The 18,442-nt window shown below is 42.8% G+C and overlaps 1 protein-coding gene and 1 pseudogene across 2 annotated transcripts in view; both read left to right on the forward strand.

Moving 5' to 3' along the window:
- LOC309326595 (vomeronasal type-2 receptor 26-like) overlaps window positions 1-18,442 on the forward strand; it is a 406,890-nt gene that overhangs the window by 215,178 nt on the left and 173,270 nt on the right. The window lies entirely within an intron of this gene.
- Window positions 7,914-11,762, forward strand: LOC309326558 (plasma membrane calcium-transporting ATPase 1 pseudogene; annotated as a pseudogene). Its single transcript has one exon. The product of its transcript is annotated as a plasma membrane calcium-transporting ATPase 1 pseudogene (transcript).

An 18,442-nucleotide genomic window follows, 5' to 3' on the forward strand; every position in this document is an offset into this window, starting at 1 on the left:
ACAATAGCAAGCAGTCTTTAGTTCTTCTTCATCAGGCTGCATGTGACGTAGAATACGGGTGGAAACCTTTAAAAAACTGGCTTGGTGTTCAAAGTGTCATGTTTCTATTGTTATTAATCTGGAAATCAAGTTTTGATTAGATTGCAATCTAATTGCTGCCATCATTTTGGCCAATTCAAGGAATTCACAAAATTTAATTGGCCATTCTGCCACTGATGGAACTTTATCTAATCAAAACTTAAAGAAAGAATGGGAATGTGTAGGTGAATATATGGTAAAACAGTTCCAAAAGAATGATATGTTTAGACTGAAATCCACAAATTTATGATAAAAGAGGTACAAGATGTTATGGTTAATATTTTAAGTATATTGTTTAAACACAAATTAAAGGATACAGTAACAAGCGTAATGATGCCAAACACAGGTGGAGGGAAGTCAGAGGGATATAAAAGGGTGAAATTATTCAAGGATAATTGGGGGGGGGAGAGAGAGAGAATGTAATGCAAAAAATGTTAAAAGATGGGTTTTTTATTGTAACATTGTAGTGATGTAAGAGTAAAATAAAGTAAACGGAAAATAATAATAATAATAATAATAATAATAATAATAATAATAATAAAAAAAAATCTGGGAATGTGAGGAAGCTGTATTGAGGGTGACCACTGTATGTGACATCTCTGAGAACGGGGGTTGTGTGCATGTCCTTGCCACTTCCCTGCTAGGCTTTGGGTCCAACATTCACCACATCTCATAATTTCATCAAAAGCAAAGATGTTGAGTCACAAAGTAAATGCCCATACCCTGCCTTCATTAGGCTAATAACCAAAATGCTGCAACATAATTGTTCCCTCCCCAGCATCAGCAGAGCACAGGATTGCTTGGTTAAGTATCTTTACACAGTATATTTATTACTCAGCAATTACAAGCGGGGATTCCGCATTCGGAAGCAGTTCCTCCCTTTTTATACACAGCCCCAGTAGACCTTATCTCACTGTGGTATTCTCGGGCACAGAAATACATGGCCGAATCTGCAGCTGTGAGGGTGTTCAGCTGGAGGGAGACCTCGTTCCTGGATTTGTCTGATGAAATGGTTGCACGATTCTTCAGAGAAGGGGCATACCACTTTCCCCCATCATAGGGGTGTGTGCTTCCAGTCCATTCTAGCCCTTTCCCAGGTGCTTGGCGGACCCAGTGCCACACATAATGCTGAGTGGAGATGGAGAAACCTGTGACCTTACAGAGCAGGTTGAGGTTCTCTCCTGGCCTCACCATTCCTGACCCAGACAATACAAGCTGAACGTCTGAGAAGACCCCTAAAAGCAGAGAATGTTTCAATTAATGTTTGAGCGTCATCCAATCATCTCCAATACTTCTCAACTTTCCACCGAAAACACACTTACATTTTGGAAAGGCTGCCAAAGAAAACAAGAATAAGAAAAACTTCATAATGTTAATGAAGTAATGTCGTAGTGATTTGGGGAGTGGAAGCATGTGAAACTTTTATATTGAAGGAGATCTTTTGAAACCTCCTGGAGATATTTGCATGAGGCCTTCCCCCCAGTGGCTCATGACACATAAAGAGGGTATCTGGAAACAGGTTTGGCATCAAGGTTTATGGATGGCTTTGCCACTGCTTCAATGCAAACACGTGCATAGAGATAATTTGTAATGGATGGTGTATGGGTGGAATGTAAAATCCAGTATTTTGGATGTGCAGGTTGCTTTGAAAGGTTTTTGATACTAGTGACAGATTTTTATTTCCTTTTTTATTTTATACCTCAGATCTACTGATGGTGGCTGGCCTTGGTTTCCAGCCCATTGCACCATACCATGAGGCCACACTCACACCATGCAGTTAAAGCACTGTATCACCATTTTTAAAATGCATTGTTGTTGTTTCGTCGTTTAGTCGTGTCCAACTCTTCGTGACCCCATGGACCAGAGCACGCCAGGCACTCCTGTTTTCCACTGCCTCCCGCAGTTTGGTCAAACTCATGTTTGTATGAGACTTTTAAGCAGGACAGGAAACTAGGATTTCAGAAGGAGAGGTCAAAATTGGAAACAGAATTGTTAGAGACCAATACTAAGAATTTGTCTAAAATGTATAATTTGTTGCTGAAATGGAATACACAGGATGAAACGGTTAAATCAGCTATGATTAAATGGGCACAAGACTTAGGTCATGATATTATGTTCGCTGACTGGGAACAGTTATGGACCACAGGCCTTAAATTTATGGCATGTAGTGCCTTGAAAGAAAACATAATGAAAATGATCTATAGGTGGTACATGACTCCAGTCAAGCTTGCAAAGATATACCATTTGCCCAATAATAAATGCTGGAAATGTAACGAATGTGAAGGAACTTTCTATCATCTTTGGTGGACCTGCCCAAAGGTTAAAGCCTACTGGGAAATGATCTATAATGAAATTAAGAAAATCCTTAAGTGGACATTTGTAAAGAAACCGGAGGCTTTTCTCTTGGGCATGGTCGGCCAATTGGTACCAAAGAAAGATAGGACCTTTTTTATGTATGCAACTACAGCAGCAAGAATTCTCCTGGCAAAGTATTGGAAGATGCAAGAATTACCTACTCTGGAAGAATGGCAGACGAAGGTGACTGAATTTATGGGACTGGCAGAGATGACCGGCAGAATCCGTGATCAGAGGAGAGAGACAGTGGAAGAGGACTGGAAAAAATTTAAAATATATCTTAAGAACTGTTGCAAAATCTCAGACTGATAAAATGTCAAGGGGTAAGAAACAGAGAATTATAGCTGTAAATATTTAAGTTAAGAGAATTTTGAGGGAAATTAAATATAGAAATGGAATGAAGGATTGCTAAAAAAAAAAAATTGAAACAAGGGTGCAGTGAAGGGGAGGCATGGGGAAGTCATGTGTTGTTTATGAATGTTTTTATTTGTGTGTTTTTTGTTTATGAAAATTAATAAAAATTATTTTAAAAAACAAACAAACTCATGTTTGTAGCTTCGAGAACACTGTCCAGCCATCTCGTCCTCTGTCGTCCCCTTCTCCTTGTGCCCTCCATCTTTTCCAACATCAGGGTCTTTTCCAGGGAGTCTTCTCTTCTCATGAGGTGGCCAAAGTATTGGAGCCTCAGCTTCACGATCTGTCCTTCCAGGGAGCACTCAGGGCTAATTTCCTTAAGAATGGATGTTTTTGATCTTCTTGCAGTCCATGGGACTCTCAAGAGTCTGCTCCAGCACCATAATTCAAAAGCATCAATTCTTCGGTGGTCAGCCTTCTTTATGGTCCAGCTCTCACTTCCATACATCACTACCGGGAAAACCATGGCTTTAACTATACGGACCTTTGTTGGCAAGGTGATGTCTCTACTTTTTAAAATGCATAGGTTCCCTCAAACATTATGGGAGCTGGGGTTTGTGAAGAGTGCTAGGTGTTGTTAGGAGACCCCTATTCACCTCCCAGAGCTACAATTCCGATTTAGTTTCTCTTCCCAAGGAGCTCTGGGAATTGTATATCTGGGAGTGGGAATATTGTTCTCCTAACAACTCAGATACATTTCCCCACCATGATTCATTATCCAAGGACTGAAAAAACAGAGATGAGTGTGGGTAAGTCTCTCAGGGAGTCAATCTCTCCTGGGGTGTGTACATAAACAGTTATCAAGGAAATGTCTAAAATATAATTAGACTCACAGCTGAAAACAGCAACAGTACTTGGATTGTGGTTTTATTTCAGTTACAGCCGAAGGCATCCTGTATTCTCCGTATTATGCCTGCCCCCTTGTGACAAGCAGTAGGAAGAATTGAAGAGTTCAGGGGTCCAGTTTTATGAGTATATGTTTAATGTGTGAAATTATGGGTTAGAAGAGAAGGATGAATTTTCCTTTTAGTGAAGTTGGGCATTGTAGAGGACCACCAAGCATGCAGCTGTACTGAAAACAAATGTGGATATTTTAATTTTGAGTTGTTGTTCTTTTGAATGAGGAATTGGAGTATGGGGAGAGAAGTACTATAAACTTCCTTTCATGGCTTTGAATGTTTCTGTTTTCTGAACAGGGGATTCAGTTGTCGGGTGGGGAACTGACAGCGTTATGCATAGGATGTGTGGGCATGTGTAAAACAAAAATTTGGTAGTTTGTGAGTAGAGAGATAGTGAAAAGGGAGAATTTCCTTCTGGATCCCATTCAGATGACCATAATAAAGGAAGAACAGCAGCAGCATGATGGCAGGCTTTGCACCTATCCTAGGTGCTCATTATATCATGGCTGGAGAGACCCGTGGCATGTCCTGCTGAATGGAGGGGTAGCTGTCTTTCTTGAGTACTGAACTTTGAGTTGCTGATCATTTTTGTAGATTTCACATTCTTCCCCTCTAAAGTTATATAAAGAACTCATTATTAATTTGCTGGTGCCTGGATGTTACTGCTTTCTCCTGTTAGAGAAGAAATGAAGTGGTTTTGGGAGACTCCTTTGCTGAGGACAGATGTTGCTGGATCAGACCTCTCATTAGACCCAAGCAGCATGGCCAACTCTATTGGGGACCACATTCCCAATAGTCCAAGCCAGGATGGAGCCCTCAACCAAACACAGCAAATAGTATTCCTGAATAGTGTGCCCCTCAACTTTATACTTATCCTTCATCTCAGTGGAGAGGTGAGTAGGTGTCTCACATGCCTGTGGTACACAGACACAGGTAAACACAAACCATATCTGGGTGCACCTAGGGAAATGATTTGTGTGCTAAGCCACCCACCTCAGCTTACACCAGAAGAGGGGTCCACAAACCACCAAGCACAACAGTTTAGCAGAGTTCCATTTCAGTTCCATTCTCATCTCCAGGCAGCTATGGAGGACAGATATTTTGATTTCTTTTTGGTCCATCAGCCACAACCTCTCCTTTTAATTCCTGTTGATACATGATGGAGACTGACCATGTTCACTTTTCATTTTGTATATTTTGGATGAGGGGTTGGGGAATGAGGGGAGAAGTACTATAAAATGCCTTTCGTGTCTTTGAATCTTTTCTATTTCTATTAATTTTTTTAAAAAATAAAGATTTTCTTGGTTTACAAAAGTACATTCATTGTCTCTTTTTCAGGGTGTAAAGTCTTTTCAATTACATTTAATATGAGATTTTCTGAATGGGAATAAATCTATCCTGCAGGGAACTAGCAATTACTCTCTGTGTGAAGTGTGAAAAGCAAGTGTAGCTTGGTAGCTCGTGAATGGAGAGACAAAGAGAGAGGAAAGGTGAGAATCGTTTTTCTGGATCCCGTTCATATCTGAAACAATCACAATCTGAATTAAGAGCAGCATTATAATGGCAGGCTTTGCCCCTGACCTAGCTATGTATGTATTATCACATGTCTGGAGAGAGCCCACACATTTACCACTGTAGAGATGGATTTCTGTCTATCTCTGAATGGTAACACGAGATCAAACTATTGTCCCAGCGACTGGAATCAATTTCTTTAGTCTCTTGCAGCTTAATAAATTTAGCAGCCATGAGTGAAGGAGGGTTTTTGCCAGGATTCAGTATCACTTTCTCTCACTGTGTGCTCTTGTACAGTAATACACAGCCGTGTCCTCGGGCTTCAGGTTGTTCATTTGCAGATACAACAAAAAGTTTGAATTGTCCCTGGAGATGGTGAATCGTCCCTTCACTTTCTCCCCGTAGCGAAAGGTAGTGGACTCTGGATTTATTTCTGCCACATATTCCAGACCCTTCCCGGGAGCCTGTCTTACCCAGCTCATCCAGTGGCTGCTAAAGGTGTACCCGGAGGCTCGACAGGAGAGACGGAGAGACTCGCTAGGCCTTTTGGCATCTCCTCCAGACTCCTCCAGCCGAACCTCTGATTGGACACCTAGGAAGAAAGATATATACTGTTAAGACCCCCTTCATGTTTAACCTAGAACTGAACACCCTAGAACTGATGAAATGGAGAAAAATTACCCCCAAAGATGGTTGAAAGGAAAACAATTGGAAATAAAAGTAGCATTTTCCCAACTTGAGCTTTAAGACACTTTCTGCCTTTTGCTGTAGATGTGGCTGGGAGGGAGTCTGGCTGATTTAAACAGGAAGCTGACCCTACATTTACATATGCCTCCAGATAAAAGAGTCACACAAGCCTTTCTCAACTCTCCCTCTCTATTATTATACAGTAAGCAGGCATGATTTCGGGAATGGCAAAGTATTTCCCATCAATAAGGAATAGAGTAGGGCAGCATACCGTCCAACATTTCTCCACTGAAAATAGGGACATCTATTATTATTATTAGGGACGCGGGTGGCGCTGTGGGTAAAACCTCAGTGCCTAGGACTTGCCAATCGTATGGTCGGCGGTTCGAATCCCTGCGGCGGGGTGAGCTCCCGTCTTTCGGTCCCAGCTCCTGCCCACCTAGCAGTTCGAAAGCACCCCAAAGTGCAAGTAGATAAATAGGTACCGCTTTATAGCGGGAAGGTAAACAGCGTTTCCGTGTGCTGCGCTGGTGCCCGCCAGAGCAGCTTCGTCACGCTGGCCACGTGACCCAGAAGTGTCTCCGGACAGCGCTGGCCCTCGGCCTCTTAAGTGAGATGGGCGCACAACCCTAGAGTCGGACATGACTGGCCCGTACGGGCAGGGGTACCTTTACCTATTATTATTATTATTATTATTATTATTATTATTATTATTATTATTATATTTATGCACCACCAATCTGACTGGGTTGCCGTAGCCACTCTCAGTGGCTTCCAACATATATAAAATCATTTGTTGTTGTTCTTGTTTCGTCGTTTAGTCGTGTCCAACTATTTGTGACCCCATGGACCAGAGCACACCAGGCAATCCTGTCTTCCTCTGCCTCCCATATAAAATCATAATAAAACAATAAACAATAAACAATATCCCTATACTGGGCTCCCTTCAGATATCTTCTAAAGGCTGTATAGTTATTTCTCTCCCTGGCTCGAGGGGTTGCATAACTTCATATCCTCCAACAGGGGGTGTTCACCAGCACCTGGGGCAGGTATGTGTGCATGCATACCAGGCGGGGGAAGAGTGTGCTTGCCCAGCCCTCACCACCACCAGGAAAATTTCCTTGTATATCTGTCACTCCTAGATTCATTGCTCCTGCCAACCACAGAGGATGGTGATAGTTCCCTTTTGTGGCTGAAGAGGAACGGGATGCCTGCATGCTCACCATTTCTGGCCGATCGCTAGGCTGAAGCCATAACCTCAGTTCATGACAGCTCCAAATTGTTCTTGGCCACCCAACCTGACCTATGGTGACCTGTAGCTGTCTAAATGTGACTCAGATGAGGCTCAAATCCCTCTGGATATGTCCAATTTGACTTGGGATTCAGCTGTATCCAGTGCACAGCATTATTGGTTATTCATAATCTTTTCCTCCCACAAATGTTCTGCTTTATTTTTCATCCCACTTATGGTGCAAGGGCACAGATGGTAATAATGCAGTAACACTGGGGAAGCATCTCAGAAGAACTAATAATGTAGAAGTGTCTTGTGAGTGGATCCAGTATAAATCTACCACTATTACAGTAGATACACCCTCCCCCCCTTAAAAAAGCCCTGTCTGTTGGGGTCCACAGCTTCAGAATCCATCTTTCATAGTGAAGGTAATCAGAGAACAGCATGAGAGAATTAACCCCCCCTTCCCCCCAAAAAAAGTTTAGACTGGGGGCGGGGGGAGAATAAGAATTCACCAAGCAAAGTTAAGGCCACCTGGAAGCAGCCTCATAATTCACCAGAGAAAGTTAAAGCGATGACAAAACAGCAGCAGAATTCATCAACAAAGTTAAAGAGATAAGAAAACAGAATCAGAATTTAGAATTCTGAACTCTACTCACCACACCTATGAGTGACATGTACGCTCAGAGCTGAGGAAATGTGACACAAGCCATGATTCATTGGCTGCTGGCAGGATTCTGATTCCATTTCTCATCCTCCTGTAACTGCCGCTTTGAGGAGACATAAACCAACATGGGGAAATGAAAGAGCCTGAAATACAGAGCTGTGTTTTACACCCTTTTCCTGAAACGTAGAGCTAGTGATCCCAGGCTGTCGGGACAGGGCTGAGCTGGGAACATGGAGCAAGAAAAGAACTGAAGCAAACACACAGAACATGTGTCTCTAGGTGTGGAAATTGAGAATAAATGAAGACCTGAGCCTATCGTTCTTGCCTGGTTTTAAAAAAATAATAATACAGAAGGTAATCTAAAAGAACTTGTGTAGACACGTAAATGATGATGGATCTCTGAATTTAAAAGGCCCTCCGCTATTGAGCTGACAGTACCCCCTGCTGTCCTCTGTACAGACCAAGTGGGTGTGGGGGTGGGGAAAAACCCCTTCCTTGATTGTGGATACAGAATAGCAGCCATCTTGATTCTCTCATTTCTTTCTGTGGAAGAAGACAGGATGATGGTCACTAGAGACACTGCTGATAAAAACTTTGGGGTCACTCTCTCAGAGCTGCGACACCTGATGGAATACCGCAAGTCCGAGGCAGTGAAGAAAATTAAGGAACTTTATGGTGATATCTTTGAAATCTGCAAAAGACTGAAGACTTCACCCACACTTGGAATCGTTGGTACCCAATCAGAAGTAGAGCTACGGAAAGCTGTATTCGGAAGTAACTTTATACCACCTAAGAAGCCCCTAACTTTCCTGGAATTAATGTGGGAAGCACTCCAGGATATGACACTATGTATCTTAGAAGTTGCAGCCATCATCTCCCTGGGACTCTCCTTTTACCAGCCACCTGGAGGGAATCTTGCAGCATGCCATGCGGAAGGGCCCGGAGGAGAAGAGGAAGACGAGGAGGCTGACTGGATCGAAGGGTTTGCAATACTTTTATCTGTCATGTGTGTGGTGTTGGTAACTGCCTTCAATGACTGGAGTAAGGAAAAACAATTTAGGGGGTTGCAGAGTCGCATTGAAAGTGAGCAGAAGTTTACTGTTATCAGGCACGGGGAGTGCAAGCAGGTGCTAGTAGCTGAATTAGTGGTTGGGGACATTGCACAGATCAAATATGGTGACCTTTTGCCAGCTGATGGTTTGCTTATCCAGGGGCATGATCTGAAAGTTGACGAGAGCTCCCTTACAGGGGAATCAGATCATGTCAAGAAGTCATTGACAGAGGACCCAATGTTACTTTCAGGTACCCATGTGATGGAAGGCTCTGGGAGAATGGTTATTACAGCTGTGGGCATAAACTCACAAACAGGGATCATCCTCACTTTACTCGGAGTCGGAGATGACCAGCCAGAGAAGAAGCAGAAAAATTCAGGAGACATGACTCCTGGACACAGCAAGGAATCTGCCCCCAAGCCCCGCAAAGTGTCTGGAAACCAGGTTGAGGACGAGGAAAGTGCCCAGAAGCCTACATCACACCCGAAAGAAAAATCAGTTCTGCAAGCAAAACTCACACGGTTAGCCCTTCAGATTGGCAAAGCAGGCCTGGCAATGTCAGTGATCACAGTCCTCGTCCTTATTGTTTTTTTCCTTGTTCAAACCTTTGTAATTGAGAAGCGTGTTTGGACTGTTGAATGCACACCAATTTATATACAGCACATGGTGAAGTTCTTTATTATTGGAGTGACCATTTTGGTCGTAGCTGTTCCAGAGGGTCTGCCACTGGCTGTCACCATCTCCCTTGCCTATTCTGTGAAGCAAATGATGAAGGATAATAACCTCGTGAGGCACCTGGATGCCTGTGAAACCATGGGAAATGCAACTGCAATCTGTTCTGATAAAACAGGGACTTTGACCATGAACAGAATGACAGTAGTCCAGATTTTTATTGGTAGCGCACATTATAAAGTTGTCCCCACCCCTGAAATGATTCGGCCCACCATACTGAGTTACTTGCTTGAAGGCATTGCTGTAAATTGTGCTTATACATCTACAATCCTGCCTCCTGAAAAGGAAGGAGGACTCCCTCGCCAAATTGGCAATAAAACGGAATGCGCCTTACTTGGTTTGCTATTGGAACTGAACCAGAATTTTGAAGCTGTAAGGGCTAGGATAACGGAAGAGACACTGCACAAAGTGTACACCTTCAACTCCGACCGGAAATCGATGAGCACAGTGGTGAAGAAACCCAATGGCAGCTTTCGGCTGTACAGCAAAGGAGCTTCTGAAATACTGCTTAAGAAATGCACCCGCATATTGGATGCCAGTGGGCATTCAGGACCTTTTTCCAAAAAAGACAGAGAAAATGTGATCAATAATGTGATTGAACCAATGGCCTCTGAGGGACTCCGCACCATAGGCCTGACATTCAAGGAATTCCCAGCTGCCTACTCAGAACCCAACTGGGACAACGAGGATGAGATTTTCAAGGACTTGACCTGTATTGCAATTGTAGGCATCGAAGATCCGGTGAGACCTGAAGTTCCTGATGCAATAAGAAAATGCCAGAAAGCTGGCATTGTCGTACGTATGATTACTGGGGATAACATCAACACAGCTCGGGCAATTGCTACAAAATGTGGCATTCTGAAGCAAGGGGAAGCCTCTGTGTGCATGGAGGGTCATGATTTTAATCGGCTGATACGTGGCCCAGATGGAGAGATTAAACAAGAGCTAATGGACAGAGTTTGGCCTACTCTTTGTGTCCTTGCAAGGTCCTCACCTGCGGACAAGTACAACTTGGTCACAGGGATCATTAACAGCAACATCACCGAACAAAGGCAGGTGGTAGCAGTGACTGGAGATGGTACCAATGATGGGCCTGCATTAAAGAAAGCCGACGTTGGCTTTGCAATGGGCATCGCTGGAACTGATGTTGCCAAAGAAGCTTCTGATATCATTATCACTGACGACAACTTCTCAAGCATTGTCAAAGCTGTCATGTGGGGTCGGAATGTGTATGACAGCATCTCCAAATTCCTTCAGTTTCAGCTCACTGTTAACGTGGTAGCCGTTGTAGTCGCTTTTACTGGTGCGTGTGTCACCCAGAATTCCCCCCTGAAAGCTGTTCAGATGTTGTGGGTCAACCTCATAATGGATACCTTTGCTTCTCTTGCTTTAGCAACAGAAAAGCCAACTGAAGCTCTGCTGTTACGCAAGCCTTATGGGAGAAATAAGCCTCTTATCTCCCGCACAATGCTGAAAAACATTTTGTTCCACGCCATTTACCAGATGGTCGTTGTATTTTCCCTTGTATTTGCAGGTGAAAAATTCTTCGATATAGAAAATGCAAGAAATGTGCCCATGAATTACCCTCCCACCCAGCATTACACCATTGTATTTAACACATTTGTAATGATGCAGATTTTTAACGAAGTCAACGCACGGAAGATTCATGGGGAAAGGAATGTTTTCTCGGGGATATTCAGTAATACCATTTTTTGCTTTATCAGCTTGGGAACGTTGGTCGTACAGGTCATCATTGTTCAGCTTGGAGGGAAGCCCTTTAGCTGCACAAAGCTTTCACTGGAGCAGTGGTTGTGGTCCATCTTTTTTGGCCTAGGGACATTGATATGGGGACAAGTGATCGTATTTTTCCCAAATCGTTATCTGTGGTTCCTGCCAACGTTTGGTGACAGACCACCGAAAGAGGACATGATTCAAGAAGAAGAAATGTATGAAGAGATTGACTATGGTGAGCTGGAAATGCGTCGAATCAGCCAGTCTTCATGGTGTAGGGGTGTGAACAGAGTACAAACTCAGTACAAAGTAGTAAATACGTTCCGTACTCCCCCTTATGAGGTACACCGCTCAGCTAGTAATAAAACCATCTAACAGAACACAAGTAGTGATTCTGAAACCTCCTTCACTTGTTGCTGCAGTTGATTTTTTTAAAAAGAGAGTTATGTGCACAGTAGCTCTAGTAAGAAACAGATGGGAATTTCTCCAGCACGGTGAGCATGGCATCTTTTTTTTTTAAAGCTCTCTTACAAAATAGAAATGAATTTACTAGAAGATACTGGTGGTGCGGGTGGACGTAAAGAACCAAAATAGCAACTCAGCTCAACCTTACGTCCTAGATGGGTCCGAATATTATGTTAGCAGACCTTTGCTGGATCTTGAGACTTTAAATGTATTTTTTTGCACGGGGTGTCTTCAAAACAGTACTGAAGTGCCTCTCTCTGTCCCCTCTCTCTGTATATATATAGATAGATAGATGAATATTGCATAACCTTTTAGTTTGGTGCCTGTTCATGCTTTCAACTGATATCAAATGGCTGAGTTGCTCGAGGCCCTCAAGTGCCTGCTTGGAAATGTGCTGTTTCCCTCAGTATTTCAGACCATTTTATTTTATTTTATTTTAGCTGCTGGGCTCCAATTCATATGAGAGTTGAGATGGGATAGATCTGTCTACAAGTAGGCTAAGTGTATTTGCTTGTTGTTCTTAATAGTTGCTTATGGGAGAAGATGATTAAATAATAAAGATTGCTAAAAAAAAACTTTTTATAAGAAAAAGAATCCAGTCAAATATGTTATAAAGTCTTAGGATCATAGGATTGGGAAGCAACTCAGACGTCATCTAGTCTAAGCCCTTGCTATTGCAGGAATTCTGCTGCTGCAGCACCCCAGAGATATGGCCTTAAAGACTCTGCTTAAAAATGGTCCTCTGTACAGTGGTACCTCGGGTTAAGTACTTAATTCGTTCTGGAGGTCCGTTATTAACCTGAAACTGTTCTTAACCTGAAGCACCAATTTAGCTAATGAGGCCTCCTGCTGCTGCCGTGCTGCCATAGCACGATTTCTGTTGCCATTCTGAAGCAAAGTTCTTAACCGTAAGCACTATTTCTGGGTTAGCAGAGTCTGTAACCTGAAGCGTATGTAACCTGAAGTGTATGTAACCCGAAGTACCACCGTAAATCCCCCGAGTGCACACCCAAGTGAAGCCTGCCGGCTCTGTTGGGCGTGTCCCCTGAAGAGTGCCCACCTCCATGGCTGCCAGCAATTGGTCTAATTGAACAGGTGCTGGGATTCAATTCTCCTGGCCAGTAAGGAGGCCTTTTCTGGCTCCCATTGGCTAGGAAAATACCTCCGCACAGCCATCACCTGCTGAGACAGCATTCAGGGAAGGTGGCAGCTGACCTGGAATGCAGACCCTCCAAGTGTCCTATTTACCAGGGACATCCCTAATTTAGAGAAGCCGTCCCAATTTCTGATTTCATCCTGGAATGTCCCACTTTTCCTTGGGATGTCCCTATTTTCATTGGATAAATGTTGGACGGTATGGAGTTATCCAATCTCCAAGCCGTCTGAAGGCAATCCTGTATAGGAAAGGGTTTTTAAAAAATGTTTATTGTTTTATTATGGTTTTATATATGTTGGAAGCTGCCCAGTAAGGTGTGTTGAGTATAAATAGTAAAATTATCATTATGGAATGGGACGTCCCTATTTTCATCGAAGAAATGTTGGAGGGTATGGGAATGCCATTTTGTTCAGTTCATAATGCAGGATGTCAGACTTAACAGAGCTGAGTCAAGTGACGCAGTGGAGGGGAGGAACATATAGCATAGGCTACTAGCAGAACTCTCTCAACTTTCAACACACGAGAGAGCCTGCTGGACCAGGACAAAGGCCCATCTACACCAGTATCCTGTTTTTGCAGTGGCGAGATACCTATGTTGTTTATTAAATTTGTTTATCTCCCTATATATGTCGATCTCAGGGTGGTCACAACATAAAATTACAAATACAAAATACATCATAAAAATAAGAACAAAAACAAGCCAATAATCTCCCCCCCATAACACATTTAAAAGGGCATCAAATGTACCCTGCCTATTTGTCTGTCTATATCCACCTGTCATTTAACTCATCCAGATACCTTATGAATGGCAGTAGTTTGCCCTCTAGAGTCCATGTGTGTCTACTGCAGAATTTCATTTGCTCTTCTCCACCACCAGATCTTCTCATCCTACCCCAAATCCTCCTGCCTTCTCTTTCTATCAGCTCCTCTTCATGTTGCCATACTCCACCACCCTCTTTTTATGTTCTCTGTGGCCGGTTCCAGAGATGGGGAGCCTCCTATGGCTGTTGGACTACAACTTCCAACATCCCCAACCATTGTTTGTGCTAGACTAACTAGTGTTGTATTAGTGTACAACAAACCTAGGGAGATTTGGAAAGTCAGAGGTTGCCAAACCATTACTTATATCAGGGGCTGGAGAACCAATTTTACCCAAGAGTCACATACCCCTTTTGGCAAGCTCCCGAGAGCCACATGTCAAGGTCCAGAGACAAGAGTAGTGGTGACAGCAAATGTGATTACAGTGGTACCTCAGGTTACATACGCTTCAGGTTACAGACTCGCTAACACAGAAATAGTGCTTCAGGTTAAGAACTTTGCTTCAGGATGGGAACAGAAATCGTGCTTTGGTGGCGTGGCGGCAGCAGGAGGCCCCATTAGCTAAAGTGGTGCTTCAGGTTAAGAACAGTTTCAGGTTAAGAACGGACCTCTGGAATGAATTAAGCACTTAACCCGAGGTACAACTGTATTAGTTTGGTACAGTAAACTAGTGTCTGTTCAACTTTGCATATCCCTTTTGTTCCTCCATGCAGATAAGCAAGAGACTGCACAGTATTAGAATTCACAGGGACATTCTTTACAGGGAGAATCATATAACTGTAGATTCCAACCCCCTGCAATGTAAGAATCCTGTCCACAGCCATCCCTGGGTGGGTTCAAATCAACAACCTTCTGGTTACCAGCCAGACACACTGACCCATCCTCCACAGGAGGGCAACATTTGTATGCAAAGCTGGATCAGTGTGGGATGTAGCCTGCGATGAGTTCCAAGGACCAAATAAAAAGGCCTGGGAGCCTAAGATGCCCCACATCTGGGTTATACAGTAAAGAAAAAGAGCACCATGAAGAAGCTCAGCTTCTACTGTGAACAAGCAAAAAGATAGCAGCACTGGTGGCAAGATGGCTAGGCGATTATCATCAGAGGCTGAGCAGGGATTACATCCCTCTGCCTTGGTTGTATGTGCCTGTGCCCTGCCATAAACTGGGCAGACAGTCAGTGCAAGATTAAACCCTGTCTCCTTGTCCATCAGAGGACCTCAGCAGTGACATCAGCTGATGGGCAAGATACCACAGTATGGGGGAAATGGCCTCATGGGACACATTGTAATACCTGGTGGACCAAAATTAGACTAGTGGTTTCCCAGCTCTGATATAAAACACAGGCAGCCCAGGTAATGCACTACCACAAGATATGGTGATGGCCAACCAACCTATGCATTTTAAGACTAATTCACCACTGCCAGAAATAAGCAGCAGGGAATTGCTATTGTCCTGTACAGTACATGGAATTCCTATAGGTATCTGTGGTTGACCACTGTTGCAAACAGGACGCTGGATTACATAGATATTTCATCCACCACAACAGGCCCCTTACTGTGTTGCTATCATGGGCAACGGGTTCCGGTTGTGTCATTGCCACATCTAGGCTGAATATTTCATCACTTTATCGGATGCAACCCAAGAGCCAAAACTTGAAGCTGGTGTTTGCTCACTTGATTCTGTTGACTCTTCCTCCCAGTTACTTTGCCATCAGAGAGCAGAGGAGGGGGGAATTTTCACAAGTGGTGTCCGCCAGAGGCCAATATTTCATCGAATGTAATTATCTCCACCACAATTATCTCAATCACTGTATTTCATTGTCTTAGCCGGCTGTTTCCAGTGTATGGTTGAAAAACACACAACAATGTATATGCAACTCTGATGTGGCTATAAATCCTTCCACATGTGTGGTCCAGGGCAGGGTTGGGGTGGGGGGCGCAATTCAAGTTTTCTGCTGCACAAGGCATGTACTTTCCAACTTTGTTGTTGAAGATAAGATTGGTGCAGTTCTGACTACTGCCGTTCATTATAATTGAAGCAGAAGCAGAAGAAGACTGATGCTAATCATTAGCATGTAGATGAATGCAGAAGAACCTGCTCCAGGGAGAAGCTTTGGTAGTGTAATTGCAAGGCTCCGTGTGTTCCAGTTTCTCCTACTGTTCATAAAGTGCACAAGAGAAATCATGCAATGTGCCGAAAACAATCCCTTCCATGGTCCGCAAAGCTGGTACCAATCAGGGGACCTCATCATTGGTGGAGTTGCCTCTCAGACAACATCTCCATTTCCCGAACTTTTCTTTAAGATACACCCTTCTGAAGATCAGCCGTTTGATATTCCAATGTAAGTAACCCCCCCCCTTTCCATGTCATGTGAGCTTGGAATCTTTAATACAGGCACAGAAGATGTCAAATGCATCCAGAACATTGCTTTATATATCCCAGGGCCCCTGCAGAACATTTGTTCAGAGAGGTTTCACCCTGAAAAGCTTCACAAAACTTACACATAAGCTTTACATGATATGTTATTTATTGAGCTTTCGTCCTCGTTAGTTTTCACGATGGTTTCGCACCTTTCCATCAATTGATCAGTATCACACACTTGTTCGTGCATTTCCATATCACTTCCCTTTACCAGAAAAAAAACTGCTTCAAAAAATAAATAGAGAAAGAATTAATTTCTCCCCCATAAATATTTTGATCATTTTTATTAATGCACAGAAAAAATTCAGGTATATGATTTAGAGACTGACTAGAGGTGACCGTAGGCATGTAAACATGCACATGTTGTGCCCAGACTTTCCCATTGCATTGAAATGGGGGACTCAGTGTTGTCTCAAATCATTCTGATTTTACATATAGAGAAATGTATTTTTTTTTTTTTCTGAGCAATACCAATTATTGAAAAAAAAGTTGGGAAAGGACAAGTATCTGAAAACGACACTCAGGCTGGGGAATGGGGAATTGCAGTGAAGTGCAGGAGATTCCAGTGTGCACCGACATGGGGGTATTATGGCAAAATGCACCCACCTTGAAAATGAGCTTTTGGAGGAGTATCTGGTTTGTAGGAGAAAAAACCAAGACTCCAGAAATTGATGGACAGTGAAAGGAAGGAACGAAAGAAAGGTTTCCCAGCCTTTTTTGACTGCTGAATTTTAAGAGACTTCCTGCCACAATGCACTTGTATAGTACCCCCTCCCCTATATTTTCCTATTATCCTGCAAACTGTATGGATTCTGAGCTAGGAAAATCCAACAAAGCACTTTGATTTCACTAAATATAACTCATTTCCAAACGGTACTTCTTTCCAGGTGGGTCTATACACATTAACAAATTCTCTTCCTTAAATACATTATTCAGATTCTTTGTCTCTGGTTACAATTGCCATTTCTGACTATAGTTCACTTTCAAAACCATTGGAATTTTCTTTTTAAGACACACAATGGAAATATATATATAGTAATAAGCATAATATGAGTTCAAAATTAAAATTGTTTTGATGATGATGATGATGATGATGATGATGATGATAGTAATAATTTACTATTTACATCCCCACCCATCTGGCTGGGTTTAATGTAAGAGTGGCCCAGCATTCCAAAAAAATATTTACATGCACTGTAGTATTAGTTTAAAAAGGATCTTTGGATCTATTCACAGTATGGTGACAAAGTTCTACCAGCACATCCTGGCCTTAGCATTTGCAATAAATGTCATCAACGAGAATCCCAAGATCTTACCGAATGTGACACTCGGTTTCCACATCTGTGACAGCTACTATGATGCAAAACTGACCTATCACACCACTTTGGAGATAGTCTGCAAATTGCACAGATTTGTCCCCAACTATAGATGTGATACTCAGAAAAACCTAATAGCCATTATTGGGGCACTCGTCTTTGATGTCTCCTTCCACATGGCAGACATCCTACGTCTCTACAAAATTCCGCAGGTAAGATCTGTGCATTTTCTTCACCTGATGTCCGATTCCGGTCTCATTGTGGGGTTGATTTTGTGGTTCCAAAAAAGAGAGAACAATTATGAACTGAAATGGTTTTTTGTATATATGAATAACTAGGCGAAATCATGTTTCAAGACCTAGAGGAACAGAAAGAATGGCTTAGAAGCAGGTATGTATATAAGAGTTATTCACTGTGGTTGCTGTCAGGGATCAACATCAACAACATTTGTCAGGTTCTTGACTATAATGCTGTGAATGTTAACCAAAGCTAGAAATGCATAAATGCTTAAAAATGGATTTACATGCATTCAGGTACACATCTCCTATATCCCTAAAGCACATGTACATGTCCTTTCAGCTCACTTATGGATCTTTTGCCAAGGAACTGATAGATACAACACAAGTTCCTTTCGTTTATAACATGGTCCTTAGTGAAGCCCACCAGCACCTGGGCATTGTAAGGTTACTCCAGCATTTCAGGTGGACATGGGTTGGACTCTTTGCTGTGGACAGTGACAGTGGAGACCATTTCTTACATGCCATTGAGCTATTGTTTTCCAACAATGGAATTTGCTCAGCTTTCACACAAAGGATCACAAGTCAAGGCCATTTCTTTACTCCTGATGAGATTGGAAGATTTGAGCTACATAAATATGCCAGCGATCCAAAAGCCAGAGCAGTTGTGC

This window comes from Podarcis erhardii (genome assembly GCF_964252035.2).
Source record: "Podarcis erhardii genome assembly, chromosome: 13".
Lineage (NCBI taxonomy): Eukaryota > Metazoa > Chordata > Lepidosauria > Squamata > Lacertidae > Podarcis > Podarcis erhardii.